The following is a 13297-nucleotide window of genomic DNA, read 5'->3' as shown; positions in this document are numbered from 1 at the left end:
CCCTCATGATTTCTTTAACAAAATTGAGCAATGAGTTAGCCTTTTGCAAAAGGTGATTAAAATATGCGAATAGAACAATGTGCATGTTACGAGCTGGCAGCGGAGTTTGGCATTGGACCACTGCTGCTCACAGCATGCAAACCTCAGTGTACATATGGAGCTCTGTTCACTGGTTATGCAATGTGCTGGTGATGATTCCCATTTCTTTGTGTACCATCTCCCATTTTGCCAACGTTACTTGTGGAAAATGATCTGTTGTCAAAAAAAAAGTAGACTGCTCTGAGATTGTTCATGACTACGCTGTGCACTGATGCATTACGGAACCATTTTTGTTTCGATGCAGAGTTTGCACATGATGTTGGGAAATGATAATTAAGACCTGGAAATTGGATTTCTTCCTTCACTTGTGCACAAAACAGGTGCTGCCCTAATAATTCACCAGAAACCCCATAAAAATGGTGAAATTCAGAAATTTTGCTGTTTTCTTAAAAAAAGAGAGATTGTAAGGCTGTTTTTCCCCTGGCTGCTGCATTAATTCATGACTTGCATGGTTCCCAATGGTAGCTGACTGCAGAAATGTCGGCTGCCACTAGGGTCCCTGGGAATCATGTCACAGCTGTAAGGAAGCAGTTTCCATGGGAGGCAGAACCAAGTAGAAAGGCAGCTGTGAAGATGAGGGACAATGTTGGGGAAAGGGTGGGATGAGCATGTTTCTGCATTGACCATGTATCAACTACCCCCCAGCCCAAACACATCTGCGAAGATCGAGTCCCGTGTTGCAAGTGGCTTAAGCAAGGCAGGGGTCTGTTGTTCCAGCAGAGATTGCAGCATCTCTGTGATGTGGATGATTTCTGAAGTCTTCACTAAGCATTGAAAATTCCACCAATTACGTAACCTATGCACAATATTGGAAACTTATGCAGGTAGCAACACCTTGGTGTCCCAGTCAGGTCCTTTTATTCATGTCCCTTGTTGTGGGGTTTGCTCTTCAGTTTATTGGGAACAAAAAATGAAGATCAAAGTTAACACGCTGCAATTTCTGTTTGAGGCAAAGATGAGTGTCAGGCATATTTATGTCACTTATCACCTGCGCAAATGATGCCAGACAACATTAACTATGCTATGATGAATCGTCCCTGGTCTAATTTCATAATGGGCAGGTGTGCCATTGAAAATGGATGTATTACTTAAAATTGCTATCCCTTTACAGTATCAGTGAAATTACAAATATTGAAACTATGCACAAGTTTCCATTTCTGCTCTACTTGCTCTAAATGTTATGAAATTTTAAATTGTGCTCTCAAGACAGTCCCTTGGGGGTCAGGAATGGCTTATTTCCACTTTAATTCTCTGGATTCTGAGGTAGCTGATAAGGATGATGTGGAGTCCATAAACTTTGGCACAGGGGGGCGGCACGGTAGTGTAGCGGTTAGCGCGACGCTATTACAGCACCAGCGATCGGGGTTCGATTCTGTAAGGAGTTTGTACGTTCTCCTGTGTCTGCGTGGGTTTCCTCCGGGTGCTCCAGTTTCCTCCCACATTGCAAAGACGTACGGGTAGGTTAATTTGGGTTTAAAATGGGCGGCGCGGACTCGTTGGGCCGGAGGGGCCTGTTACCACGCTGTAAATAAAATTTAAATGTAACTGCTGAATTGTGTGTGTGGGTGCATTGTGAGCTGGTGTGCTCCTTCCACTGTTCACGTTGGGTTTCTATCTGTGGTCAGTGAATGGACTGGCGGTTTTCAATGTCATCTGGAACGCTTCTTTTCCATTTTGAGTGACGGTGAGCCAAAGATTCCAACGAGTGGGGAGCTATTATGGTTTTCTAAAGAGGCATTGAGAATATCTTTGTATCATTTTCTCTGTCCGCCTGATAATTTCTTGCCATTGCATGACACAGAATAGAACGTCTGCTTCAGGCTTCTGTTGTCAGTCATACAAATAGCATAGCCTACCCATTGTTGTCATTGAATGTAATGATGATCCTTGGAGTGTGGGCACAGTGACATGGATATTTTGTACTGCCAATGGACTTGAAAGATTTTGCAGAGGCAACTTTGGTATCTTCCTAGTTTTGTGAGGTGCTTACTACAGATAGTCCAGGTCTCAGAAGCATATAGCAGGGCAGGAATCACTATTGAAGCTAGAGATGCTTGGTTCTGGAGTGGAGGCAACATAGGTGGAGTAATTTCCTATTTGTCCTGTGGATTAGCTCCACTCCTGTAGGAATATCATTGCAGGTGAGGTCCAGGTTGTGATGAGTGACTGACTATGCAGCCTTGCTTGACACCCTTCTCAACTTCATCTGTGTTTGGGGATGTTATGGACCTGTTAGATCAGATGATGGCTTACATTGCCTTTATGTAACAGATGTAAGATGCTGACGAATTTCTGCCGCAGCCAAATATGAGAAGAGGATTTGTTCCACGTTCTGCTTTATTGACAGAATCAAAGATTTTATTGTGAAATTAAAGAAGGCCATGTGTCTGTGTATTTTCCCTGAGTTGATGTGAGGTGAAGACAGTGTCCATTGTGCCTATTGATGGAAGGAATCCTGTGATTTAGGGAACAATTCTTCCCATCCTCGGGGTGGTTATGAAGAACCCAGGTGATAACTTTCCCTGTGGAGATCCCTCTATGGATGTTACAATGGTATATGCCTTTTTTTTTCTTAAAGTAGGGCAAAGTAGTACAACTACAAATCCTATGCCTGGAGAGACTTCATTCACATGGTCGTATTTGGAAAAAAGCTGCCCATTTCTTTAAGGTATCTACAAGATTGTGTGTACTGAAACTGTATTATAATTTACAATTCTATAAGACATAGGAGCAAAATTAGACCATTCGGCCCTTCAAGTCTGCTCTGCCATTCGATCGTGGCTGATTTTATTTTTCCCTCTCAACCCTATTCTCCTGCCTTCTCCCCATAATCTCTGACACCCTTGCTAATCAAGAACCTATCAACTTCTGCTTTAGATATACCCAATGACTTGGCCTCCACAGCCGTCTATGGCAATGAATTCCACAGATTCACCACCCTCTGGCTAAAGAAGTTCCTCCTCATCTCTGTTCTAAAGGGACATCCTTCTATTCTGAGGCTGGGTCTGCTGGTTTGGACTCTCCCACGACTGGAAACATGCTCTCCACATCCACTCTATCCAGGCCTTTCAATATTTGGTAGGTTTCAATGAGATTCCCCCCTCATCCTTCTAAACTCCAGTGAGTACAGGCCCAGAGCCATCAAACACTCCTTGTACGTTAACCCTTTCACACCTGGGATCATTCTTGTAAACCTCCTCTGGACCCCCTCCAATGCCAGCACATCCTTCCTTAGATATGGGGCCCAAAACTGCTCAGAATTCTCCAAATGTGGTCTGACCAACGCCTTATAAAGCCTCAGCGTTATATCTTTGCTTTTATATTCTAGTCCTCTCGAAATGAATGCTAACATGGCATTTACCTTCCTTACTACCAACTCAATCTGCAAGTTAACCTTTAGGGAACCCTGCACCCTTTGCACCTCTGATTTCTGAATTTGCTCCCAGTTTAGAAAATAGCTTATGCCTTTATTCCTTCTACTAAAGTGCATAACCATACACTTCCCTATGGTGTATTCCACCTGCCACTTCTTTGCCCATTCTCCCAACCTGTCCAAGTCCTTCTGCAGACTCCCTGCTTCCTCAACACCACCTGCCCCTCCACCTATCATTGTATCATCCGCAAACTTGGCCACAAAGCCATCGATTCCGTCATCCAGATCATTAACTATAACGTGAAAAGTAGTGGACCCAACACCACTTGTCACCAGCAGGCAACCAGAAAAGTGCCCCTTTATTCCCACACTTTGCCTTCTGCCAGTCAGCCAATCTTCTATCCATGCTGGTACCTTTCCTGTAGTACCACGGGCTCCTATCTTGTTTAGCAGCCTCATCTGCGGCACCTTGTCAAAGGCCTTCTGAAAATCCAAGTAAACGATATCCACTGACTCTCCTTTGTCTATCCTGCCTGTTACTTAAAGAATTCCAACAGATTTGTCAGGCAAGATCTCCCCTTAAGGAAACCATGCTGACTTCAGCCTATTTTATCATGAGGTTCCAAGTACCCCAAAACTTCATCCTTAATAATGGACTCTAACATCATACCAACCACTGAAGTCAAGCTAACTGGCCTATAATTTCCTGCCTTTGCCTCCGTTCCTTCTTAAAGAGTGGAGTGACATTTGAGATTTTCCAGTCCTCAGGAACCATTCCTGAATCTAGTGATTCTTGAAAGATTAGTAGTAATGTCTCCACAATCTCGTCAGCTACCTCCTTTAAGAACCCTGGGGTGTAGTCCATCTGGTCCAGGTGACTTATCTGCCTTCAGACTTCACAGTTTCCCAAGCAGCTTCTCCTTAGTAATAGTAATTTGACTGCTGCCCCCGACTCTCAAATTTCTGGCATGTTGCTGGTGTCTTCCACAGTGAAGACTGATGCAAAATACTTATTCAGTTTGTCCGCCATTTCTTTGTTCCCCTTTACTACCTCCCAAGCATCATTTTCCGGCAGTCCGATGTCTACTCTTGCCTCTCTTTTTATATATCTGAAAGTCCTTTTGGTACCCTCTTTTATATTATTGGCTAGCTTACCTTCATATTTCATCTTTTCTCCCCTTAGTGCTTTTTTAGTTGCCTTCTGTTGGTTTTTAAAAGCTTTCTAATCCTCTAGCTTCCCACTAATTTTTGCAATATTGTATGCCCTCTCTTTTGCTTTTATGCTGTCTTTGACTTCCCTTGTCAGCCACGGTTGCCTCATTCTCCCTTTTAGAATGCTGCTGCTTCTTTGGGATGAACTGATCCTGTGTCTTCCAAATTACTTCCAGAAAATCCTGCCATTGCTGCTCTACCGTCTTCCCTGCTCAGGTCCCCTTCCAATCAACTTCAGCCAGGTCCTCTCTCATGGCTTTGTAGTTACCTTTACTCAACTGTAATACAGATACATCCGATTTTAGCTTTTCCCTCTCAAACTGCCGGGTGAATTCTATTGTATTATGATCACTGACTCCTAAGGGTTCCTTTACCTTGAGCTCCCTAATCAAATCTGGTTCATTGCACAACGTCAAATCGAGAACTGCCTTTTCCCTAGTGGGCTCGACCACAAGCTGCTCTAAAAAGCCATCTTGTCGGCATTCTACAAATTCCTTCTCTTGGGATCCTGTACTAACCTGATTTTCCTAATCTACCTGTATATAGAAATCCCTCATGACTGCTATAACATTGCCCTTTTTTTTTACAAGCTTTTTCTATCTCCTGTTGTAATTTGTGCCCTACGTCCTGGCTACTATTCGGGGGCCTCTATGTAATTCCCATTAGAGTCTCTTTATTCTGTTCCAATTGCTCAGATTGTAATAAAAATGTAAGTACAGCTGTCCTCTGGTTACAAACGCTTGACTTATGGAGACCCCTACGTACGATCGAGCTCCCATAATATCGTTAAATTCAAAAGTCTAGCGTACGGCAGAACTAGTTTCCTCTCCCTCTCCACTTTTCGTAATTACTCTTTCGTATCAATCTCATGTGCTTTTTATGCCATGACTTACAATAATGCGGAGATATGGTTACTATATGAAGTCATTTTTATATATTTTCCATCTTGTGGACAAAATTGACTCGTGTATGTCTGTAAAAACGCAACCCGTTTGTTGAGATGGCCTGTATGAGTGATCTACTAGTATATGCAATATTGTGATCCAGGCACTAGAGGGTGCTGCAATTCAGCATGCAGCAATGATCTGTGTGCACTGTTTCATTTTTCTTTGTTGCGTTTTTTGACCGAATTGTCTCAGTATAATTACCATCTGATGTTGTCTTTTAGAGCTATACAAGTAGTTATAATTTTTAATTCTTTTTGTGTTTACTTTGGTCATAAGCATTCTCATCTTTCATATGATTTCAATATATATTGATGGAGGCAGTTGAGGCAAAAGAAAAGTCAAAGAATATAATCCTTGGAAAAACATTCTTTTTACAAAGAATTCTAATTGGATTGGCTTAAACTGATTTTAATATTTTCACTTGGCTTAAAAAAAAATTACTTTGTCTCTGAAAAATGAAGTAAATGTTTCTGCTAAATTGAAGTTATAGCATGATGAAATCAAATAGTGGATTTCTAGTGACAGAAAAATGTAATTTCCAAATAGTTTAAAGGATTTTTCAAGGAAGAAGAGCTATGTGTCAGAAATTATGAAGTAGATCTTTGTGAAATACAGCGGTGAAAACTTCATAATGTGCTGATGGAGGCCGGTGGATTTGGAGAAAACTGCAAGTTAGCAGTGTGGTGCATTTCAGACTTCTAATCCTGCACACTGCAGTGCTGAAGTCAGGAATACTGGAGGTCAGATCTCCACACACCTGGCATCTGGCCTTCCCTGTGTGCCTGGCATTTTCTCTAAGTGTCTGAGCCGCAGGGCCAGATACATTGTTTCTGGTGGTTCATCTTTTTGTCAGCCAACAGCAGATGCATCTAGCATGTCGTATCCATTTGAATGGAGGTAACCAACCTTCATTTAAAAGGCATCTAAATGGAGCAAAGTTGCAAATGAGTGAGTACAGAGGGATCCAGGTGTTCTTGTTAGCGGTTAGCTAGCAAGGCAAATGGCATATGGACGTTTATTGCAAAGGGGTTGGAGTTTGGAAATAGGGAAGTTTTATTGCAATTGTACAGGGTGTTGGAGTATTGTGCACAGTTTTGGTACCCTTATTTAAGATAGGATACACTAGCTCGGAGGAAGTCCTGGAGAGATTCACAAGGCTAACTCCTGGGATGAGATAATTTCCTATCATGGGTGCAGCTAAAGAAGCTGGATCCATATTCTTCAGAGTTTAGAAGAATGAGGGATGATCTTATTTGAAGCATGAGACCCTAAGGGGGCATGACAGGGTAGCTGTCAAGATGTTTCCACTCGTGGGAGAATCTTGAACGAGGGGACATTAGAAGGGGGCAGTCATTTAAAACTGAGGCGTGTAGGAATTTCTTCTCTCGGGGTGGTGAATCTCTGGAATTCTCCACCCCAGAACGTTATGGAGACTAGATCATTGGAGCTATTTAAAGAGGAGGTAGAACATTTTCTTTTAAAGATTAGCAATTTGGGGCTATGGGAAACTGGCACAAGAGAGGAGCTGAGGTCTGGGGCAGATCAGCCATGATCATACTGAATGATGGAGTAGGCTTGAGGGGCAGAGTGGCCTACTGTTCCTATTTTGTTTAGTTCTTGTCTAAGTTTAGATATCTTTGCTTTAAATTTTAATCGTTATGTTTTTTTATTAATAGCAGTTTTGTGCATGTTTTAAATATTTTTAATTATTCATTCTACAATGCATTAAAAATGTTTCAACTAATTCCAACTTTCTCTGATCATCAGTGATTTGCCAGGGGCCATCAGGGTGGTCTGCTTGGTTCCCACCCCCTGTAACCCAATTGGTATTTGTGACCTCCTGCACCTTGCAGTTGGGTTCCAGTACCAAGGCCGGCAGTGCATTGGGAGCTGTGGGGTTGACATTGGCAGTGACTGCAAAGTGTGGTCCGGGATCAGCATGACCTGGCTCAAATGATGTCCATGATGCCAACTGCTGTTTCTTGTGCAGAATCTTAACAATGGCAAAGTAAGCATTATATGCAGGTACGCAGTGGTCATTTCCATGTTGCTCTGCTCTGACAATCAGGAAACAATATTACCCTTTGCCATGAAATGCAAGTTTTAAACCCATTGTACTCGTGTCCTGATTGCAGGGTTTCCACCCGAAACATCGACTGTTCCTTTCCACCCACAGATGCTGCTTGACTCACTGAGTTCTTCCAGCAGGTTACTTGTTGCTCGAGTTTACCAGTGTATCACTCAACCACTTAGACCTGAGGGTTCCAAGTTCCGTTCTCAGTCTGTACTGAGGTAGCACAGCTGCATTCAGTGCTGTTGAGATTGTTGGGAGGTAAGAAAGACCCAATATTCTGTTCACTCTCTAACAATCCTCACTGAAATTGTAAGCTTACTTGGAAACCTGTTGACAAATTCCTTCTGCTCCCCACCCCTGCAGAAGGATCACTACTTTGTAGCATACAATACAGTGTTAAATTAAAAATGACCACTGGGCTATTGTACTGGAGAATGACAGTACTTGTTGGTAAGTACCTGGGTTAGAAGTTGATGCCTTTTAGCTGAGAAGTGAATTTTTTAAAAAAACTACATTTCTCAAGGGTGAAATCAAACTGGCTCCGTTCAAACCTATTATATAATTTTCATGTTTTTAGCTATAATTGGGGTAGACCTTACATTGTGTATTTACTATTGGTTTATTATTGTCATTTGTACTGAGGTACGGTGAAAAGCTTGTCTTACAAACCGATCGTACAGGTCAATTCATTACACAGTGCAGTTATGTTGAGTCAGTACAGAGTGCATTGATGTAGTACATGTAGAAAAAAAACAATAACAGTACAGAGTAAAGTGTCACAGCTACAGAAAAAATGCAGTGCAATAAGGTGCGAGGTCACAACAAGGTAGATCATGAGGTCAGAGTCCATCTCATTGTATAAGGGAACTGTTCAATAGTCTTATCACAGTGGGGTAGAAGCTGTCCTTAAGTCTGGTGGGTGGTCTTCCATCGTGAAGAGTATGGAATCTTTTGATTGTGTTGGGATTTGCACACTGAACACCCTGTGGTAAGCCAGCATTAGATTGTACCTTTTCGATTGTGGTATTGTTGATTCATCAACAGAATGTTGAGGCAGCATCGATCCTTTCAGTTAACAATGGGATAAGGGGAATAAGGCAATGTGTACAGATTGCTTGATGACAGCGGGAGAGCAAATGACTGTCATTTTGCTCTAATTAATGTTACAGGACTAATAAAATTAGGTTTTGCCTTGTCATGCTACATGTTGTTGAACATGAGGTGCAGTACAGAAGGGGGATTCTATCATTTCAGTGGAGCAGTGGTGAACTTCATATTGATTGTGTGTGTTCCTGTTGGTACCCGACAGTTGATTGAAGTAGTCACTTTCACTTTCATCAAGAATACTACTCGTATAACCTGGAGGATGTTTAATTAATGCCACGGTATTTTATGTCCAACTTAATGTCTGGCCTGCACCAAATAATCATTGATTCAATATTAGATAGGATTTACAGTCTGAATTTTGTGCTTCCATTTGTAGTAGAGCTCAACCTCGCAACCTTCTCACTGGGGAATGAGGATGCTATCAGTTGAACTAAACTTGCACAAGGGTAGATTTGCTGAGGAGAATTTCAAAGGTCTGAAGAGTTGTTACCATGTGGTTTGATTTTGGAAAGGAATGACAAAGTGCAGTTACATGATGGCTAGTGATGGCAACCATCGTGGAGGGAGCAGGTAACCACACATGGATAAAGTATGAGGCTGTTGCATCTTGAAGAGTTTAATGCCTGGAGATATTAAGGAGAGGATTTAAGAATCCATGTGCTGGGAATGGAGAGCCAGTGAGGTTGATCACTAAAGAGATGATAGGATTAATGGGACTCTGAAAACTATATTTGTTGAATATGGGGTGAGTTGCAGTTGGTGAATGCCAACTCAAGAATATTGGAGAAATTGTGCCTCGAGGTGCTCAGTATTGTGTTGTTAAAGAATTCCATTGGAATTCATTTATTATTGTCACTTATACCGAGGTATAGTGAAAATCTTGTCTTGCATAACCTTCATACAGATCAGTTCATTACACGGTGCATTGAGGTAGTACAAGGTAAAACAATACAGAATGCAGATAAAGTGTCACAGCGACAGAGGAAGTGCAGTGCAGGTAGACAATAAGGTGCAAGGTCATAAAGAGATAGATTGTAAGGTCAAGAGTCCATCTTATCATACTAGGGAACCATTCAATAGTTTTATAACAGTGGGATAGAAGCTGTCCTTGAGCCTGGTGGTACTTGCTTTCAGGCTTTTGTATCTTCTTCCTGATGGGAGAGGGGAGAAGAGAGAATGTCCAGGGTGGGTGGGGTCTCTATATAGATGACATAATTTGAAAATACTGCAAAACTGCATTTGCGTGCTTTGAATTCCATTGTGGAATTTGTGAACCAAAAATGAAATTTAATTAAAATAATTCTGTACCTTTTGATTAAGAAGAAATAAATATACTTTGTGGGGAATTTGCATTGAACTCTGAAAGTTCAGGTTACAATAACTGACTACTGAATATTAAATGTTTGCCCCACAACTTCATCTGTGTTTGGAGGCTAAATTGACTCTTTTAAGAAAAGCCTTTTTCTCATACAAGTTTTCAAATCCTTCTGGGACTTCACTTCTCCTCATCTTTGTAATCTGCTTTAGGCCTTTAACCCTTTACACTATCAACACTTCTCTATTTCTGGTTGTCTGATCATTTGTCAATTTAATTGCCTCATCCCTGGCAGTCGTGCTTTATGTTCTCAAATTCCTTCTCTACATCTCTTGCTCGGCTACCTTCTTTCCCAGACACAACTTAAAACTATTTCTTTGATCAAGTTTTTGATCATCTGCCCGATTATCATCTGTTCTAGCTCTGTGCCAAATTTTGTTTGATAACCTTCCTCCCAAAAGGAGCCATGACATGATTAAAGTTGGAAAAGGGTTACTTAAAGTATATTAGACCATAGAAAGAATTTAGTGATTTCTGAACCTCATTTTAATAAGTTTATTTTTAATTTTTAAAAAAAATTCTCATCTCTGAAGTTTTTTTCTCATTCTCCCATTAAAAGGCAAAGATTATTTACTATATTTTAACTCGCTATAGTTTGACTTGAAAGAGAATTGCAGTGGTGGGGGGAAGGAATGTTTAGGCCGGTGGATGTTTAGGGCATCTTTCTGCTGGAAAAGGGTCAAGCTTCCAACGTGTTCCATTTATCCAGACCCGTGGACGGTAAACCATCATGTTTCTGATTTATGTCAAGGTGATGATGGAATAGCTTTAGTGTGTCAGGTAGCCACTCTCAGTGCCATTGGGAAAACTACCTCTTTCCGTCTCTAACGTTGCAGGACTTCAGCTCATCTACAGGTAAACCTTCATCCATGTCTGTGATGCCTTTATTTCTATTCCAACACATTCAAAGACAGTTTCATGCCTTATACTCGTAATCATGAGGTTACCCAAAATTCACCCATTGTCCTTGTGCTTTCTGCTCGTAAAATAATGCATAGATTTTAAAGTTCTTACCAATGGTCCATAGTATTCCCTCTCTTGGTAATCTCCTGCAGTCCTTTAGATATCTCTGCTCCTCCATTTCTGGCCTCTGTCATTCATCAGTGTTGTTACATCTCCATCTGCAGCCTTGTCTTCAGCTATTCCTTCCCTTAACCTCTCCACCTCTCTACCTCTTAACTCATAAGATTTGCTTCTTATAACTTCATCTGAAGGATAGGTCTTTGGGCACTTACCGTCCTGTGAAGTGGCTTGGGACATTTTGTTGTATTAAAACTACTTTATAAATACAACTTGGTTTGTACATGCACAGATTATGAAATTGCAGTTTCAAGTTCAGAGTCCATATCGTTTATCCTAGAACAATTGCGCTGATGCCTCTCATCTCTTGCCAATTTGGATAGCAATCTTTAGTCTTGTTTCCTTTTCTGTTTTGTAGCCAATTCTGCACCCATTTGACTACTCCACTTGTTTTGATCTTAATGAATATATACTGCCATATCTTATCGCAAACTTCTTGGCACTCTAAATAATTATACTCTCAATGTTACCCTTTTCCACCTGCTGTATTACTTTTGAATGTGTTTAGAAGGTTAGAGAGGGTCTTGATAACATGATTAGGAAATAAATTTTCCATGAGGAAATCAGCCAGCAGCGAGGCAGAAATTTAATTTGACCATTTTTTTAATGTGAAAGAAGCTGTTGGGATAAGAGTTTGAAGAAAGTAATGCAAGACGGAAGCAGATGGAAATAAACAGGTTACTCTTTCAGAGAACCAATACGGATATTATGTGTAACGTGTGACTAATGATGTTGGGGGCCACAACAATTTTTGATACTAATAGAAGATTTGGATGAGAGATAGAAGGTTCCACTTCTAAGTTTGTGGTTGAAACGAGATGGGTGTTGTAAGCAATGTAAATGGAAGTATAAAATACCAAGTGATATTAATAGATTAAATAAATGAGAAAATTGATGGCATTATTAATTTGAATACTAAGTGTTCCATTACATTCTTTCCAATTCCTAATTTTAGTCCATTTAGTTACTGAACCCGAATTGTTAATGATTAAACTGTTGAGCCAAAAGCAACCAGTGTTTTGTGCATGGTGTTAAACTTATCAAGTATTAGTGAAGTTGTAATTTTTTTTTACTTTAGTTTTCAGAAATATTTGTTGATATGTTTTGAGTATATCACAAAATCACAATTGCATTTTAGGTCTTTAAAACAAATTGTTCAAATAATAAAGTAACAAGTAGCTGCCTCTTGAAAGCATCCTCAGCAGTACTTAACTCCCATTCACTGCAGAATCTACTTAGACCACTTAGAATCATAGAGCAATACAGTATGGATACAGGCCCTTCAGCCCAATGGGTCCATGCCTACCACAGTGCCCAACCAGCTAGTCCCAATTTCCTCTGTTCAGCCCAAATCCCTCTAAGCCCTGCCCCTGCATGTACCTATCCAAGTGCTTCTTAAATGATACTATTGTACCTGCCTCAACCACTTCCTCTGGTAGCTCATTCCATATACTCACCACCCTCTGCATGAAAAAGTTGTTCCTCAGGTCCCTTTTAAATCTTCCCCCTCTCACCCCAAATCTATATCCGCTAGTTTTGGACTCCCCTACCCTGGGGGAAAAACTGTTACCATCCACCTTATCTATTACTCTCATAATTCTAAATATTTCTTTAAGGTTGTGCCTCATTCTCCTAAGTTCCAGGGAATAAAGACCTAGCCTGGCCAATCTCTCCCAAAAACTCAGGCCCTCTAGTCCTGGTGACGTCCTCGTAAATCTTTTCTGTACTCTTTCCAGTTTAACTAAGTCTTTCCTATCATTAGGTGACCAAAACTGTACACAGTACTCCAAGTGTGGCCTCACCAACAACTTGTATAACTGCAATATAATGTCCCAACTCCTATATTCATTGCCCTGACTGATGAAGACCAGTGTGCTAACTGCCTTTATCAGAATCAGGTTTTTATTATCACTGACTTATGTTGCGAAATGTGTTGTTTGGCGGCAGCAGTACAGTGCAAGAGGTAAAAATCACTATAAGTTATAAAAACAAATAGTGCAAAAGAGGAATAACGAGGCAGTGTTCCTGGG

General features: G+C 40.9%; 1 protein-coding gene across 1 annotated transcript in view; it reads left to right on the top strand.

The window, feature by feature from the left end:
* Nucleotides 1-13297, top strand: part of dcaf5 (ddb1 and cul4 associated factor 5) — a 66473-nt gene that overhangs the window by 32606 nt on the left and 20570 nt on the right. The window lies entirely within an intron of this gene.

The sequence above is a fragment of the Pristis pectinata genome, chromosome 1 (assembly GCF_009764475.1).
Source record: "Pristis pectinata isolate sPriPec2 chromosome 1, sPriPec2.1.pri, whole genome shotgun sequence".
Lineage (NCBI taxonomy): Eukaryota > Metazoa > Chordata > Chondrichthyes > Rhinopristiformes > Pristidae > Pristis > Pristis pectinata.
The sequence above is the reverse complement of the archived record's forward strand: the minus strand, read 5'-3'. Positions and strand labels throughout refer to the sequence as shown.